At 34.9% G+C, this 16,896-nt stretch overlaps 1 protein-coding gene across 1 annotated transcript in view; it reads right to left on the bottom strand.

Moving 5' to 3' along the window:
* The window catches only part of LOC146543984 (uncharacterized), a 131,297-nt gene that overhangs the window by 62,972 nt on the left and 51,429 nt on the right, over positions 1-16,896 (bottom strand). The window contains exons 4-5 of the mRNA XM_085228283.1: positions 10,326-10,406; positions 7,079-7,185 (exon numbers count right to left, since the gene is read on the bottom strand). The gene's annotated coding sequence lies outside the window, so the exon portion shown is untranslated. The remainder of the gene's footprint in view (positions 1-7,078; positions 7,186-10,325; positions 10,407-16,896) is intronic.

Raw genomic sequence — 16,896 nt, 5'->3', positions numbered from 1 at the left:
GCCAAGCCAAGCTCCAGTGCTAAAATCACCCACTGTTGTGTCTGCATCGTAACCCGGTCTGCTCTAAGGGATTATCTTACTGGCACTGCGCTACTGTGACATTTCTGAGTTGGATGAACAACTTGCGAGTACTCAACAGACCAGCGTGGAAGGGACGCATGAACGTGGCATGGAGCAGAAAGACAAATACTTTCTTTACTCCATAAATTTTCCTCTTGCTAGGTCCCTCCAAAAGTACTTTTCATAATAGCCAAGGAAAATGTTTCTAACAGTAAAAGCAGTCAGGAAAATAATTTAAATTAATTTTAAACAAATTATCTCCTGTAAATCTACTAAATCAAAAAACAGAAAATCCCACAGAGTTGTTTAAGGTTCCTTATACCTTGAAAACAAACCAGGCTTAGGTATTCCAGTGTGTTGATTGTACCTCCTTATCTATCTGCTAAAGTTATCATCCATGTATTGTATTCAAAATTTCCTTTCATGCTCACTTCCATCAAGACAGTAGCAGCACTGCTCTTTTTGAGGAGGGAAGGAACAGGGGAGATACTGATGAGACAATATGTGTAATGACTGGTGATGCCACAAGCATGTGTTCTAAAACAAGGGAGTTACAATACTCAGGGCACCATTTTATTTTTTAAAATAACTTTTCATATTTTCTCAGAATTAAGGCTATTTGTCTGAAAATATTTTCACCTTATAGGTATGCTAATCTACAACAGAGGGCACAAGGGTTCATTAATGGACAGCACAACTAATTAATAGGCTACTTTATATGTTTGCCCCAATCGCCTCTAAAAGCTATTTCATTCATTTTAATTATTTCTGCTGAGCAGCTGTACCCCTTACTTTCTGTAGCCTCTCTCACATGAAGCAATAGCCTAAGGTAAACATGCTCTCTCGATCCTTACAGCAAACTAATTTTTGCTCCATGTTATACCAGGAAGACAAGCCCCTCCAGGACTCTATCTTCCAGTTTCACTGGAATGTCAATTGCTAGCTCATAAGTATGCATCTTAAGAAAAACATTGCATCACTGCATCACCCTCATTTTCTTTAAACATTCTTAATAGACTTCCTTTGATTCCCTGTCAGTTGCATACACTCAAGACTTACTCATAAGGACTCCATACGTTTATGCTTTTTCCTTCATCAGAAATACCCCCCATTGTGTATCTGTTGGCCTTCTGCCCTGATGTTTGCAATTTGTTATAAAAATCAAATGTCTTTTTCCTTGCTTTCCCTGATGGCTGTAAAAGGACAGATACAGTAGGGTAGGATACTAGCCATGCTATGTTGCTTTGGCATTTTCAGTGGTGTTCAGACTTAGTGTCTTATAAACACTTGGCTTTGACCCAAACTTGCTCTCTTTCTGATAATCTGAATCTTTAGCTCATAATCTCTGAGAATCCTAATTATTTCCAAAAAAAAAAACAGTGCACCTGCATGTGCTTCTGCAACATAATCATGTCAACTAGAATGGGTGGAATATAGTATGAAAGTACCATGGACTTGTGTCCAAATATTAAAGGCATAAATTGCAAGTCTTATGTTTAGGTGTGAAACTACCAGTGTCTTCCTTTTGAAATTCACAATTCTTTGGCCATTGGCATGGCTTCACAAAGCTAACTCCCAACAGAATCTTGGAAATGAATTACATGCCAGTCACCTGGAATCTGGAATGCTGTAGATTTCAAACAGCAACTGTAGTTTTTGAGACAGGTTAGTTTTACCCTACTGATGATGTGTTGTTGCGCTAGTAGTTTTTGAGCATGATGGAAGCTCGAACTACTAAGTACAGAATTCCTTCATGTTGATAAAATGAAGTGACATTTAAAGAACATATCTGATCTGACTTTTGGAGCACAATAATCACAAAATGCATTTGAAAGATAGAATGGTAGAATGCAGTTAAACATTTGATGAGTTTACATATTATACAATCAGTCGTACTTAAGATTGAATACCAAACACACTAAATATTCTGGAATGGTTACTCTAAAATCATCAAGCACTTACTAAGGTTAGGAAGAAATTATCCCCATAGCAACTCATTTCCCAGTTTTCCACTTTTCTATGTTACATGCTGGTGCATCTATCAGACAAGATCAAATAGAGTTCTCATATAATTTCGTAATACTAAAAAAGTGCAGCTGTTTATTCAGTCTTTTTCTCAATAAGCTTCAAATATCTGAATTCTTTGAAGATAGAAATTCCTATCCTCACATAAACAACATTATGGGCAAAAATTATAAACAGCAAATTCAATTCAGTTTCATAACATAATTTACCACTGATAATACATATCTCCAACATAATTCAGCAAATTTTTACATAATTATTTCAGAAGACTGCTGTTAAAGAATTATTTCAGCAAATGTACAACTGATTTTACCTTTGTGCTCCTTTAACTCTTAACTTATTATGTTATTCCTAGACAAGACTGAAGCTAAATTCAGTACCATATAAAATAGGATGCATTATAATGAATTAGTAGGCTATTCTATGCAGATAAATATACATTTTATTAATACATGTTCTTTATTAAGTCACCCTCCCCCACATTCATTCACTGGTTCAGCTTCCCCAACAGCATTACACAACCAGACTGCTGATCTACTTTAAGCTGTCATAAATTAACTTTAAAAGATGTCTTGAAACTAGGTGGCTTCATATAGAGATCTTGAGAATCATACCTTCCTTCTAGGGCTCCTACAGACCTGACTGTTATCTTATTATAAGGAAGATATGAGTTTACAGAAACTTACATGTACTGACAGACCTCTTTTTAGCACAGACATTATACCATACCATTCTGCCATAGCCCTGGCTTCTTCTGTAATGCCAAGTTTAGGGCTAAGGTTTGAAGTGCTCTTTACCCAGAAGTGGAAGAGTTATAATTATTCTCCTTATGGCTTATTAACAGTTAGAAGTTCCACATTTGTGAACTAAGTATATTTTTAAAATCTCACTTAGTTAAATTGTTTTGGAAGTCTTGCATACACCTCAATGAGGCCATGAAATAGATTTTTACAATGCATGTGGACGTTCATTTTCAGGTGCTTCACGATGCTGGAGCAAAATAAAACTGTGCTAAATTATCTGATCCAGGTCATGAGTTCTAGCAGTAGATCAAATCTGACTTGACAAGGCCACAAAAGCAATTTCAGAGTTACAGCTACAACATAGCAGGTCCCACAGACTGTGAGTGAAAACAGACTTCAAGAATATGATTTAAATTCACTGGAGGCTTCTAAATTTTTTGTTTGAATAGTTTCTGCCTAATTGATATTCATCTACCTATAAGAATAGCTTATACAATTGGAATACTGCAGAAATCTGTCTGATTAATTCCATTTACCAAATAAAAAAGTTCCTTTTTTTGTACATTTAGCTATTTACACCAGAAACATAACTTGTGTTTCACACTGTCATTTTGTCAGTTATGAGTCTGAAAATGCTGTATGCCAATACACTATTACTACAAAGAACAGAAAGTAATAAAATGCTTGTTTAATTAGCATTATAAGTCAGATTAAATACTATTTCATAGCACTGAAAGTTCCAAATAGTTATCTAACAGATGGTCTGAAGCCAATATGAAATACCATATCTTTAGTGCGGCAAATAAGAAAACAGAAATCTAATCAAGAGAACTTGCATACAGTGTTTGAAAAGCTGTGATCTATTATATCCCATTCCCATGGAGCTCAAATTGAAGCAAGCTTAGAATAGTAAAAATTTTACAAGTGATTTGTTGGTTCTCCCTCCCTGCACTAGCACAGGAAACATTATTTTATATTCAGGCTAGCAGTATGCACCCCCAGTTTACAGAGGATTTTTCACCTTATTCCTTTGGAAAAATATAAATTAAAAAATGTATATATATATATATTTACTATTCCTGCTGTTTCAGATCCTTGACGTAACAGTTGTAGTCAAGACTTGATGCGTGTTATATCCAACAGATTCCACTTCTCCGTACTGAGCACTATATTGTATGAGAGGAAGCAGAAGCGTCCCAAAACACAAAGTTTGACACAAGCATTTTGCTAAGCTATAATTTACTCACCTTACCTCAAAGGGCTGAGACAACTGTGGGAAACTAATGATATTCGGTAAATAGTGGAATATTGGATCACGATAGCAATAAACCAAATCCAATTAATATATATAATAGCATAATTGAAAAACAAGCCTCAGAATAATGAATGCCCATGTCCATCTGGTCTCATTTGTTGTGTTTACAAAATCTTGCATGCCAGGTAATGAAATTAATAAAATTTTCTGTCAACATTTCTATGCACAAAAAAGTATTTATATGAGCAGATGGCATCTTTTACTGTGATCCTTACCACGAAACGTTTTCACTTCTGGAAGGATGAGCATGCAAGACACAGCAAGACATTGCCAAGCATCATGATGTGTTGAATTATAAACTAAGCTGCACCCACTAATTCACAACCTACAGTGCCATAGAATTTACCGCAGAGCATTTTGGAACCTATTACCCCCATAAGAGCACCGTCTTCCAATCCACTCCTTTATACCCTTTTCCACCCTGAAAACTATGTGTTTCCTACTAATGGCTTTCAACTCACATCACTGTGATGTTTTCTCACAGGAAACAGAAAGTGAGAGGAGTTCACTTTCATCAACACTGAAGAGTCATCCTGGGAGCCAATCTGACATCTTGAATGAGTCCAGTGTGAAAAGAGGGAGAGCAATCTTTGAGAAGATGTCATCAGGAAATGGGCAGAACAACTTTGAAGGTTAGTTATACCACTTTGATCTGATTTCCTCTTTCAGCAGTCATCTCCAAACATTTCTGATGGCACACCCATACCCCTACCAGTAAGACACTTTTGAGCATGCCCTCCCAGCGTACATATATATTTTTAAAAATAATATACATGTACTATGAGTACCAACATATTATGTACACAAAAACAGGTATTAAAAAGGATGAAAGATATAATAAATAATTTAAAATGTTAAATTGCTAAATAAATGTTAAAATATACTGATATAAATTAGTTTCTTCCTGCAGCTCAATTGTCTTGTGCAGATCCTGGAGTACACACACCCTACTTTGAAGACCACACTACAGTGTAAGAGAGCATATGTACCTGTGCTTTGGTTTAATAGAGAAACAATACTGATTATACACTACTTGGTTCCAAAGTCAAATATCTGTGATACAGTACACTAACATGCAAACATATTTGAGATTCCTCAATTGTATACTTCTGTTTGCATTTATATAGTAAGTGTATGCAGTGTATCACCATGCTAGTGCAAAAAACAGCTCACTACATGACTATCTCCCTTTTATCTCTCCCCCTTCCATTTATTCCTCCTATTCTCTCAAGTCTATGCTGGTAATGTCAGAGAGAATAGTGCATTTAATTCCTTTATACATAAATTAAACAACTTACTTCATCACAGAAATGGCAATAGACAATCACACTCATACAGTCAGGGCAGCTTACAATAAGGGAATATGACATGCTTATCAATGCAAAATTAGTTAGTTTGTTTGTTGTTTGATGAGTGTTATAAGTCTGTTAAGTAATTTTTCAATAAAATATAACAGAATGGATTCATATGTTTTGCAAATGTATTCCATGTAATTTTCATTTATGAATGTTGTCAAATGTTTTTGAAATCTTCAGAGCTCAATAATTTAAAGTTTACTCTTCTCATAATTTTTGATGAGGACAACTCAAATCTACAAATAAGTTATCAAAAATATGGACAGCATTCATCTATTATGAAAAGCAGTAATTTGATTTTATATTTATTGGAGTTACTTTGGATTTGGCATTGTGTTGTTCTTATAGTATTGTTAACATTTAATTGTGGCTTTCTGCTCGTAAAATTTACATGCCCTATCAACTGTAACATGTCATCTCTAGGCAGAACTTAAAAGAACATTCAAAGAATATTTGGTACCGAAGAATTCAGTTCAGTAGAACACTCATTAACCAAATATAGTTTTCACTTAATTTTTTTTTCTTTTTTTTTTTTTTTTTTTTTTTTAAGTAGCACAGAGCTAGAATAGAGCAGGAGAAAAACGATCTTTGGATAAAAGGCGAGATGATAAAATTTAGTCTTGTAAGCCAAGTATTCATACTCTTTGATGAGTTCAGAGCAAGTCTTCACTTAATTTTAATGAGCTCAACCTCACTCTCAAGTGAATGCAGTACTGTGACAGATTCTTACAGCTTAGCCTAATAGATTATCTCATTTGGGTAAAACGTATCATAACTTTGAGATTGTAAACACCATGCTGCCTCAGCAAGCTGTATCATTCCTATTAGTTCCATTACTATAACAAGTACAACATAGCTACACAACATTGAACGGCTCGGAAACCCAAGGTGTTTCATTTTCCTAACTTCTGGTCCAAATTTACTATAGATAAACTACAGGATGACTCTGTATTGTTACAAAATGTAACTCTTCTTTCAAATACATTAAATTTAACATTAAAACAAAACACCTTAAACATCAGCACAGATAAAGTTAAGTTTAAATGCTATTCTGAAGAAAGCTAAAATGATTAAGTTTTTTGAATCTGCAGAAACATGTTGTTGTTTTTTTTTCCCCTCACATGGTCAATGCACAAGAAGCATGGGTTGGGGTCTGAACCAAGCCTATATGATTGATTGACAGATCCTACAGAATCGCCACACCTTTTCCCTCTACCAAAGCTTTTCTCACATTTTACAAAGACAAAAGAGATATTCAAAGAGGCACCTCTCCTCAAAAGCTTCGGAGAAACTGTTTGCAGCTTCAGGCAGAGATTAGGAGGCAAATAACAGGCTTCCCTTTAAAAGTGGATCACAGGAAAAGTACTTTCATAAACATAGCTCTAATGTTTCCAGTAACTAGCCCTGTAGTATAACACTACCAATTTCACTCCTCCATGGAGATTTCAATGACATACTTCAAACATCAACCTCCCTTTGCTTTTCAAATTCTAAACCACTAAAACTAGGATAATAATTCACACTGACATATGTAACATGTCTTTCTTTTTATCTATCCATGAGTACTACTGAATACTTACAACCATTATTGGAGTCTTGTAATGCTGTGGTTGAATGCAGTTTTTAAGCAAACAGGATCATCTCAGGAATGAAGAACACTCGTACCATCAGCATTATGTCATTAATACTGCAGAGAGAAAAGAATGAAGATGTCACACAGATTAACTGTAATTCATTGGGCTGAGGCAGTTTTTTCCACCACAGTGAAAGCTCTAGTGATAAGATCAATATTTTACTCAACTTTCTTTAAGATATATACTATATATATATTTTATGACTTGAATAAAAGTTTCATCTTGGTGAAATGAAATGGCATGAGGGATGAGCATCTGATACTTGTTTGAACCTAGTCCCAGGCACACAGCAACTTACAGTTACAGTCACTTAGAGAAGGTTCCATAATGGCATTTGGAGACTTCTTGGAAGCTCAGGCTGGGGAAGATTTGCTGTTCTGAGAATGAGAAGCCCTTTCCAGCATATTAATGTTTACCACAAGGTAAATCATAAGTCTGCATTCTGTAACACCATAAGAAACTCCTAAGTAAGAAGTTAACATGCAGGCTAAAAATTACCTGTTACTTACCTACTGTGAATTCAGTTATATTGCAATGTAAAATTACAGCATCAGTTGTTATTAAAGACAAAACTGAAGAGTATTTTTTTCTAATATCTTAGAGTGCAACATTTATAATCACATGGCTAAGTAGACATAACACTTGTTAACCCACATGTCATAAATTCCAGTATTATTTAGTAAGACAGAAACAATTATTTCTTTTCAAAAGGAAAAGGAAAAAAAAAAAAAGAACGTGAATCACAAGAATCCTTGTGTTTGGTTTTTCATGGCATGTTTAGCAATTCCAGACTCAAGTAGACCAAAAAGTAAACCTCAGTGAGCAAGAACTCTTTTAACTAAGGCACTATTACCTGCTTTTTCTGTAAACAACTGTGATACTTATTTAAATCTCTCTGCTGCAATGTTTTGAAGGATGAGTGATCATTTCTTTAGTAATCAGGATTATTTGTCAGTTAAAGTCATTACTGTAAAAGTGGATTTATTTTTAAAAATATTCTCTACATATGGTGTTTGGAGAGCTATATTTATTGGCTTTCAGTGACTTTAAAAATGTAACTTTGACTCTTATTTTGAACCAGTTATGCTCTTCAAATGTTAGGGTATCAAACTTGTCATTAACAGCCAAGATTATTTTCTGTTGTAGACATTATTAATTGTTTCCCTAGCCTTACCTTACCTTTTTTTTTTTTTTAAAACAATAACTTTATTTTCTCCACAGACACCTGAGTAACAGGAAACATGTCCAAGTTTTGGCTGATAACAACACTGAAAGACAGAAACCAGTTTTGTGGCTTTGACAAAACTAAGAAGTCTTTTGTTACAAAAGGCAATAGATAAGATTTTGTAGCAAAGAAGAGGAAGAATATTTGTAAGAAATTTCCTCATTTATAATCCATTAAATATATAATGAACTGCATTCAACAATCCAGAGAGAAATTAATTTGAGGCAAGAGCAAAAAATTGCTCTTAGTAGAAAAATCACTTTTCACACATTTTTGGCAATGCTGGCTTAAAGAGCCTCATTCCCTTCTTTCCTCACATTTAACCCTGCCACCACGCTGAATGACAGTCTCTCTCATTTGTGCTGCCGAATCAGTCAGCACACATTGTGATCCAGATAAGAAAAGCAAAAAGACATACAAAACAATCAAAATAAAAAAAGGTCTTACTTCAATTTGGATTATTTTACTCAAAGCCACTGGTTTGATTTACTGTGTAGGTTCTTAAAACAGTTGTACCATCAAAAGTAATAGGAACGGTGTATTGCAGTCCAAGAAGGAGAGTGAGAATGAACAATTCTGAAGGTATCCCTACTGTGCAAACACCAATGTTGTGAAACCTCTCATTCCCAGAGGCAACAAATTGCAGCTTCAGCAGAAGTTGTTAAACAGCTTAGAAGTGACAGCGCTTTACTAATGATATTTAGGTCTGTATCTGAAGAAGAAACAACTCTGGACAAAGGGACTCTCACCAAAGGGTTGACACAACTGAAGAAATCTTAGCGCTTAAACTCTTCAAAAATAAAAATTATCTCAATGACCTAAGGAAGTATTATCTTTTATTAATGAGTGCACTTAACATAGGCCCGAGGCTATAGCAGGAATTTTATTTATAACTAAACCAAGCAAAGCTTGGTTTGGGGAGTAAGCAAGTGGTAGCAGTTGTACAGGCAACCCAGCGTTGCCAGGTTCTCTATTAGGTTTAACTGTTCTATGCATCTTCTGTAGAAAGATTCATCTGAGTACCTACTATGAACTGAAAAATCCACTGTGCTTAATTCAGATTCTATCTTCAAAAAATGAGAAAATATTGACAATAGCATATTTTACGAATGATTATTTACAATTATTAAATTATTAATTGTAAAATTATTTACAGGAGAGAGTGATTGAAATTGGTAAGGTTTTCTCTGAAGAATAAATTGTAGGTTAATTAAGTTTCTCATTTATTTTTGGTATAAACATTGTTTATGCAAATAATTGTCAAGTTAAACTATCAGTTGAATTAGTACGTAGGTAACACACATGATGCTTTACAAACATATCTGCTACCTACAAGCTGTAGGCATTTGGACATGACAAAGTGACATAAGAATCAGAATTGCAGTTGATTTATTTAAATTGCAGGTTGTTACTCAGGTTTCAAAAAGCCTACATTAACTTAAAATTTTTTTTATGGTGCTGTGATCACAGCAACTATTTTGCACATTTAAATGAGGTATACCTATTACTGCACATCTACTTCATCCACTGCTCTGTTTAAAAATCTGTCCCAGTACACCTTATAAAAGAAGTTCCTTGCTAAAGTCATTTACAACTAGTCTACATTGGTCTCTAGGGCTGTAGGGCTTTACAGAAAGTTATTTGCATTTCAAATGACTTACAATGAACACTGATTCAGACAACTTAAATGTTACAGCGCATAATTAATTACTTGAAATAAACTTGTTTAATTGATAGTCAATGGGCTGAATCCTGAATTGAAGAGGATTACTTTCACAAAAGTATAATAAAGCGTAATAAGAAACTTGCAATTGTGCAAGTAACATAAAAAGAGTTTGATGTACTTCATTAGAAGATAGAATAGGCTTAGATTGACTCCGTAATAAAAATATTGTGTGATGTTCTTATGAATTTACACAAGTTGATGAATACAAAGACTTACAGGCCTTTGCAGTTAATGGGCCTTACCTTCTGTCTCATCATGTCCACCAACTTCAATGGAGTTACCCTAGACTTATGCGGCTGCAGATAAGAGAATTCATACTTAATCTAAAAAGAATCAAGAAAAATGACAGGTCAGCATGTAAGGTCCAAATTAATTTCTACTGGCAAAAACAAATCCATCTTTGAAAAGATAATAGTTTGACTTTTAATCTGTAGTGAATTAGCACCTAATTTGGATAAGCATCTTTGGGTACTTACCTAACATCCGGCAGCACGTTAGTGACTGCTCTTTTTTCTTAGCACATATAGAACACTGCTTTATAAAGAGAATCTTCCTTTGCTCCCATACCTAATTACTGTCTTGTTCCTAGCTTTTTCAAATAATCGTTACCTGAGTAAAATCCATCAGCTCAAATACACTAACGATTTAGATGCATCTTTTTCACATCCCATATCCACCTCTGTTGGAACCACGTCCATTTCTGCACCCTCACTGTTCAAGGCAGCAGCTGTCAATCTCAATTGCATTTTTTAGCCACTCTAAGAGCATATCTGGTGGGTGCAAGTGTCTGGTAGTTACATAGGTTTATTGTGCTTATTTTTCAAACTAAATATAGGAACTCCTATCATGTTCAACCACTGGATATCTTCCTTCTCTCTTTTCCCTTTCCCTCCCCTCCTTCCCCCTCTCCCCCCTTAGCAAATTAAAGAGATTTTTAACCTGCTCATTTCTTCTTGGAAGGATAACTTATCATATCAACTCTACACTCTCTTTACCATTAGAGACAATTGTATAAATAGACACTAGATACAATTGTATTTTTCCATGTGGGAATATTTTTCTTCTCTGTATGTCTTCGAGATTTTCAGATATCTTTTTTATAAAAAATGGTTGTAAGCTTTTTTTTCCCCCTTTCTCCTTTTAAACTCTTTCAGTTTAAAGATTTTCTTTCTCCTTTCTAACAAGAGAAAAGAATCCTACATTCCATAACATGTCTCCAATTCTAAACTGAGCAACATGTTTCAGAAGCAGTTTTGATCTATCAGGAATAAGAAAGCCTATGAACCACATAAAAATGCATAGTCAACAATTTATGTCTCTTACAAGTGAAGGTTTTTCTAAATATGTGACAGACCCATAGAGGATAGTAGGTTGTTGGTTTTTTTTCTTTCCTAAAAGGTCCTGTGAGAGCTGTAATGTAACATTTTGCATTCAGACAGTCTTATGAGAAGCAAATTCCCTATAGACTCATTTGAGTATTTGAAAGCACTGATGAAAACTCTTCAACTTCTAGTGGCGCTGAACTTAGGAGCTAAAATCTGCAACTATGCACTTGAATAAATCTTCAAAACCTGAAAAATATAAGATAAGGCTGATCCACAGATTATTTCTCCCATGAGTTTCGGGTTTTCTATACTAAATGCTTCATTTTTTCAGCAAAAGCAAAACCCTCAAACCACATCAGTGCTATGGAACTTTTTACTACGTGTTTCAACTATGCCAAAGCCTTATTTTTTTAGAAGTATCAAGTAACATTTACAGTAAGCTCTGTGGCTGAGTACTAACCACTTCCATTGTCTCCACTGAAGAACAATGAAGGCAATGCTTAGAATGCTGTTTAATCTATTACGAAAATGCTGAGAAGCCCAAAACAGTTAGTTAATGTAGTTATATCACTGAATACGATCAGCAGTAAGACAGAATTCTCCAGTCCAATTATGTCTGAAAGATTTGTCAAGCTTTATTTACTTTCTATAGTTGATATGTTATCCTTAATAAAGAATTACATAGTCTGAAATAGATATAATCATATGAGTCCCACATGACAGAAGAGAACAGCTTTTTGTTGACATACCTCACACAGGTAAACACAAGGCTCCTATGACAAAACATTTCATCATAAACACACATTTACCCTCAAAAGAATCAGAAGATATTACACCTCTGAGTACTCCTGAACAAGCAAAATCTTAGAGCAAAATGAATGAGAAAGAGCACAGATTGCTTAATCCCTCATACTATCAGAAAGGATTTTGTGTTAACTTACACAATAACTAGCTTCCAAGGGTAGCACATTTCCTTTTTTAAAGGTAACAGGAGAATAGTTCCTATTACTTTCACTCCTCAAGCGGCTAATAATATGCATCTATTAAAATGTTTTTTAAAACAGTCCATTAAATTCATTGGCCCCAATTCAGCAAGGAATTTAATCACATCTAACTTTAACCACATGGGTATTCCCATTTCTCTTGACGAAACTATTCACATGCTTACAATTAGGCAGAATCCAAGAATCCCTTGCTGACTTGGAACAACACAAAGAAAGGTTTTAAACTTGTAAACATTTTTGAAAATTAGAGCAGGGGCTAAGAAATATAATACTGGTAGTAGTCTACGTTAAGTACTGCCATATGCCTTTGAAATGAAATGATATTGTTGGGTGACTATCTCTCTCTGTTTTTGAAGGGCACATTCAATCTTTCTACTGTTTTGGTTACATCTGGTTTGATGTACAGAATTCTCACTTGGAGGACAGCAATTTAGTCTCTCCCAAATTCTACTTCCTCTGAAAACCATTTTCTTTTCTTTCCAGAAAGCTTTCATTAATTGTAACTGTTGCTATACTTTCTTAAGCTGTAGTAATTATTTCGCTGATCATTATTGCATCCAATATACAAACATACAGAAACAAATGTAAATAGAAAATTATCTTCACATGGAAGTTTTAAGGAGGTGAGAAGAAAATACTTAGAAGCTGGGTGTGTTTCCACTGAATGCCACTCTTCAGCAAGTGTTTGCATCTATGTCTGATTTTATGGAAGACTGTGATTGCTTGTTTTATTTGCTTGCTATAACTGGACCTGAACACCTATGCCAGCTAAACAGCTCTACAGTGAATGAGCAGACAGACTAGATACGCTCTGGCATTCTTCCCTGTTTGGTGGGATACCACTTCCCTGGCACTGTTCTATCTAGCTGAACAGATAGCATTTTGGAAAGTCTCTCTGCTGCTTTTACTAATGCCAAAGCTAAACAACGGTTGCTTCATAAGAAAAAGGGGAGATTTATGATACATATGTTTTCTTCCCAGCCACCATCTTAGTAAAACAATAATCAAAATCAGCCAACTTAGGTAAGAAGAAATGTGATTAACTGAACCTGCATTTTTGTCATGCATATGATGTTATGCCTTACAGTTAGGCTTCCAGAACAAGGAGTTGACTCTGGCAAGAGCTACACAGGCTTCAAGACTTGAAAACATCCAGCAAGTCCCATCCATAAACATAGAGAAAAATCACCTGTCCCACTCTACTTGCTCCAAAAAAAGGAGTGGTGTGTGCTTCAGTGGAGCTGAAGGAATGGTATATTTCAGCAGACTGAGAAATTTCACATAAAAACTGAAAAAGAAAATAACTGTTTGGAAAGACTTTTTCTTCTTTATAAAGATAACACCATTCTGTAAATGGTATTGATTAGCATTGAAAGAAAAGTTAAGTGCACTCTACTAGGTGATTGGTGTTTTATATATACATTAAAAGACAGCTGAATCTGTATGAAGCAAAGATACTAATTTCTTAGCACATCTACAGGTAGCAAGCTGATAGAACAGGAGGATATACCTGTAGTACTTCTACCTGCTTCTTACTCTTAGTTTAATTCAGTAATTTATCAAAGTTGAGGAAATTCAAAGAGGAAAATCATGCTTGGTATTTTTAGGGGATTTCTGTGGGTGTTTTGTTTTATGGTCTGAGGCTTTTTGGGTTTCTTTGGTAGGTTTTTTTTTTTGTTAAAGTGTTGTTTTTTTAAGACAATTCATATCAGCTATAGCCTGTTTCTGTAATCTCAGAAAAAGCAGTTTAAGAATAAAAGCAGGGCTGATCGTGACAAATTTATTTCATTCTATTCTGCAACAATAAGGAGAAACTGATGGATTTAGGAAAGATCAGGGCACACTGATTTGTGCAGTACAAGCACAAGGATTAAGAAAAAAAATAGATTCTGCTGGCTTTACTAAAAATACATGTTCTTGAATTCTCAAGTATTGGCATCTCCCCTCCCAAAATGGGAGTGGCCTATTTACAGAACTTCAGTGTTAGTCAACTCAATTTTCCATGGACTGTAGAAAAACCTTGGTAGGACAAGAGGAATTTCCAGCATGTGGATTAGATTAAATCTTTTTGCTTCTGATTATAGATGATAGACATGCTTACAGCATATCCTTTTTCTCTTTATCTGAAAGTAGAAGGAAAAATACCTCAATGCTAAATTTAAGGCACCTTTCTAATGAATTCATATAAATTTATTAGAACAGAAGACTTCCTGGTGCTAACAAGTTAGCGCTGCTCTTTCAGGAGTACTCTGAGCCACTGTCTCCACATTCACTGTTTCTGAACTGTAGACAGATAAGCTATAACGCACTGTCATAAAGGTAAGAACATTCACACACTCTGATTTTGAAAAATGCAGTTCAGCTTTAATTCTTGCCTTGCATTACGTGTGATGAGTAAAGTTCCTCCTTTTGCACAGCCCTAAGTAAGTAAAGTACAGTGATACTTGTAGGTGCTTGAAAAACAGCCAGGAACTATGCCATGACCTAGAAGTATTTTCCAACATCATTTGTAAAATTCCTCTAGCAAATGCTTTATTTCAAGTGTTTAATTTATAATTAAATTACATTTCTGCAAATCAGACAACTCCTTTGTGAATCTTAATTGCAATACCTGATGGATAAAATAAAAGATGCAGAAATAGAACAAACGATCAAGAGTATCACCGTCTGAATTTAGAAAGCTAAGTCCTTCCAGAGGAGTGACAGCTGACAGCCCTTGCCCAAGCTGAAATAGCCTTACGGAATCAGTGCTATTGCACTGATCATGGCCATAGTTAACACCTGAAAATGGCTAGATTGCATTTTGAGATTGGAAAGTCACACATAGTGCTATCATATGTGGATTAAATATTCATTTCTATGTTGGTTGTGTTTTGTCACATATCGTTAACAGGGTAGAGAATGTTTATGGCTATTTTAATTGAATTCTGTGCTATATTTAAAAGCTGGTATTGCTTACAGGTATTACAGGCAACTCCAAATTCCTTTTCCAATCAAAAACTCCTTGACTTCAGGGACAGTATTGCAGTTCATTTTCAACACAGGCGTTCAGAATTAGCCTTTGAACATCAGCGCTTCCCTAAACGTTTTCAATGAATAGTTTCTTAATATTATCCCTACATTGCAGTACTACCAACACAAACATGCTTAAAACTGGATATTTAAAATACAGTGTCATTTCCCCCAAAACATTCCCTCGTTTCCAAAACATCATTGAATTCATTTTGTCTGTCCTAAATAACTTCTAAACTGAAAATAAGATACCATTGCTAACAAGTTGTTAGTATACTAAGTTCCTACTTCTGCTTTCAAGATTGAGAAAAAAATGCACCTGTTTCCTACTCAGGAATTGTGATCTCTTTGTTTTTGCAGCGGGCCGTCGCAAGCGTGTAAGAGGATTACCAGAAGAGAGTACTGCCAAGGCTGGGAACACACTGATGGACTTTGAGGAGACTGTCTCCTTGAAAGAAAAACTGGCTCTGTATCAGGCTGCTGTGTCCAAGGCAGAGACCAGCAACTCCTTCTCTAGTGTAAGACAACAGTGCTTCACTATGCTCTTAGTTCTGTGCTTACTCTGCATACCACCACATCATAGTATTCTGTATCTATATAAGCTTGTGGATCACTGTGTGGATAGTAATTTAAAGCATAAATTAGCAAATCTACATAGGAAACATATTGATCCATCAGTCTCTGTCTCTACTGAATGAGATTTTTCATGCTGTGTACCTTTGGTCATTCAGACAACTGCCTTTAATTCATGGAATTACTCTTTTTTAATTCCACTGCTGCATGAATTTCATTTATTAGGACTGAAAGTATAAGATATTAGTAATACACTTATTTTATTAGTTCATGATAACAAAAAATGACATTATCACTAAAAGTACTTTCAATCATGAAATAATATCGATTTCAAGAGATTCAGTTTAGAACTCCAGCTGTTCAAACTAAAGAATTATTACATCACAAAACAGCAACTCTGTGTGATCAGATATAACAGAAGGCATTGTTTCATAGTAAAACAATTGAAAATATAGTCACTATAAAATAACTACTTTAAAAATCTTACTAATGTAATTTTAACTGTCTCTACACACCTATCAATAGGAATTGAGAATTTTACAGGAAGTTTACTATTACTACGAAGAAGTGATGGGGATGAACAGTACAGACAGTTTAAAGAAGTTGAAGGAATTTTAATTAAAGGAAAAAACCTTTTTCCCACTCAGTACGATAGGATAATGTGGAAGACAGAGTTACGGTTTGTGAGAATCAAGTTAGAACATCAAAAGAGCGAGTGAAAACCTCAGTTACAAGTTTGCTGTGAGATAAAGCAAAGAAGTTGGTCCTCAGCTTCAAAAACCCAAGATGAAACTGCCAGACAATGAAAGTGTTAAAAAAATAAAATGAAATATGACACTTTTGATGGTGGTGGAAGCAATCCAAAATTTCATTGTAAGAAAATAATCTTCCAATTTTTT

This window comes from Meleagris gallopavo, chromosome 7, assembly GCF_905368555.1.
Source record: "Meleagris gallopavo chromosome 7, MGAL_WU_HG_1.1, whole genome shotgun sequence".
In the NCBI taxonomy this organism is placed as follows: domain Eukaryota; kingdom Metazoa; phylum Chordata; class Aves; order Galliformes; family Phasianidae; genus Meleagris; species Meleagris gallopavo.
Note: the sequence above shows the minus strand (reverse complement) of the source record. Positions and strands in the feature narration are given on the sequence as shown.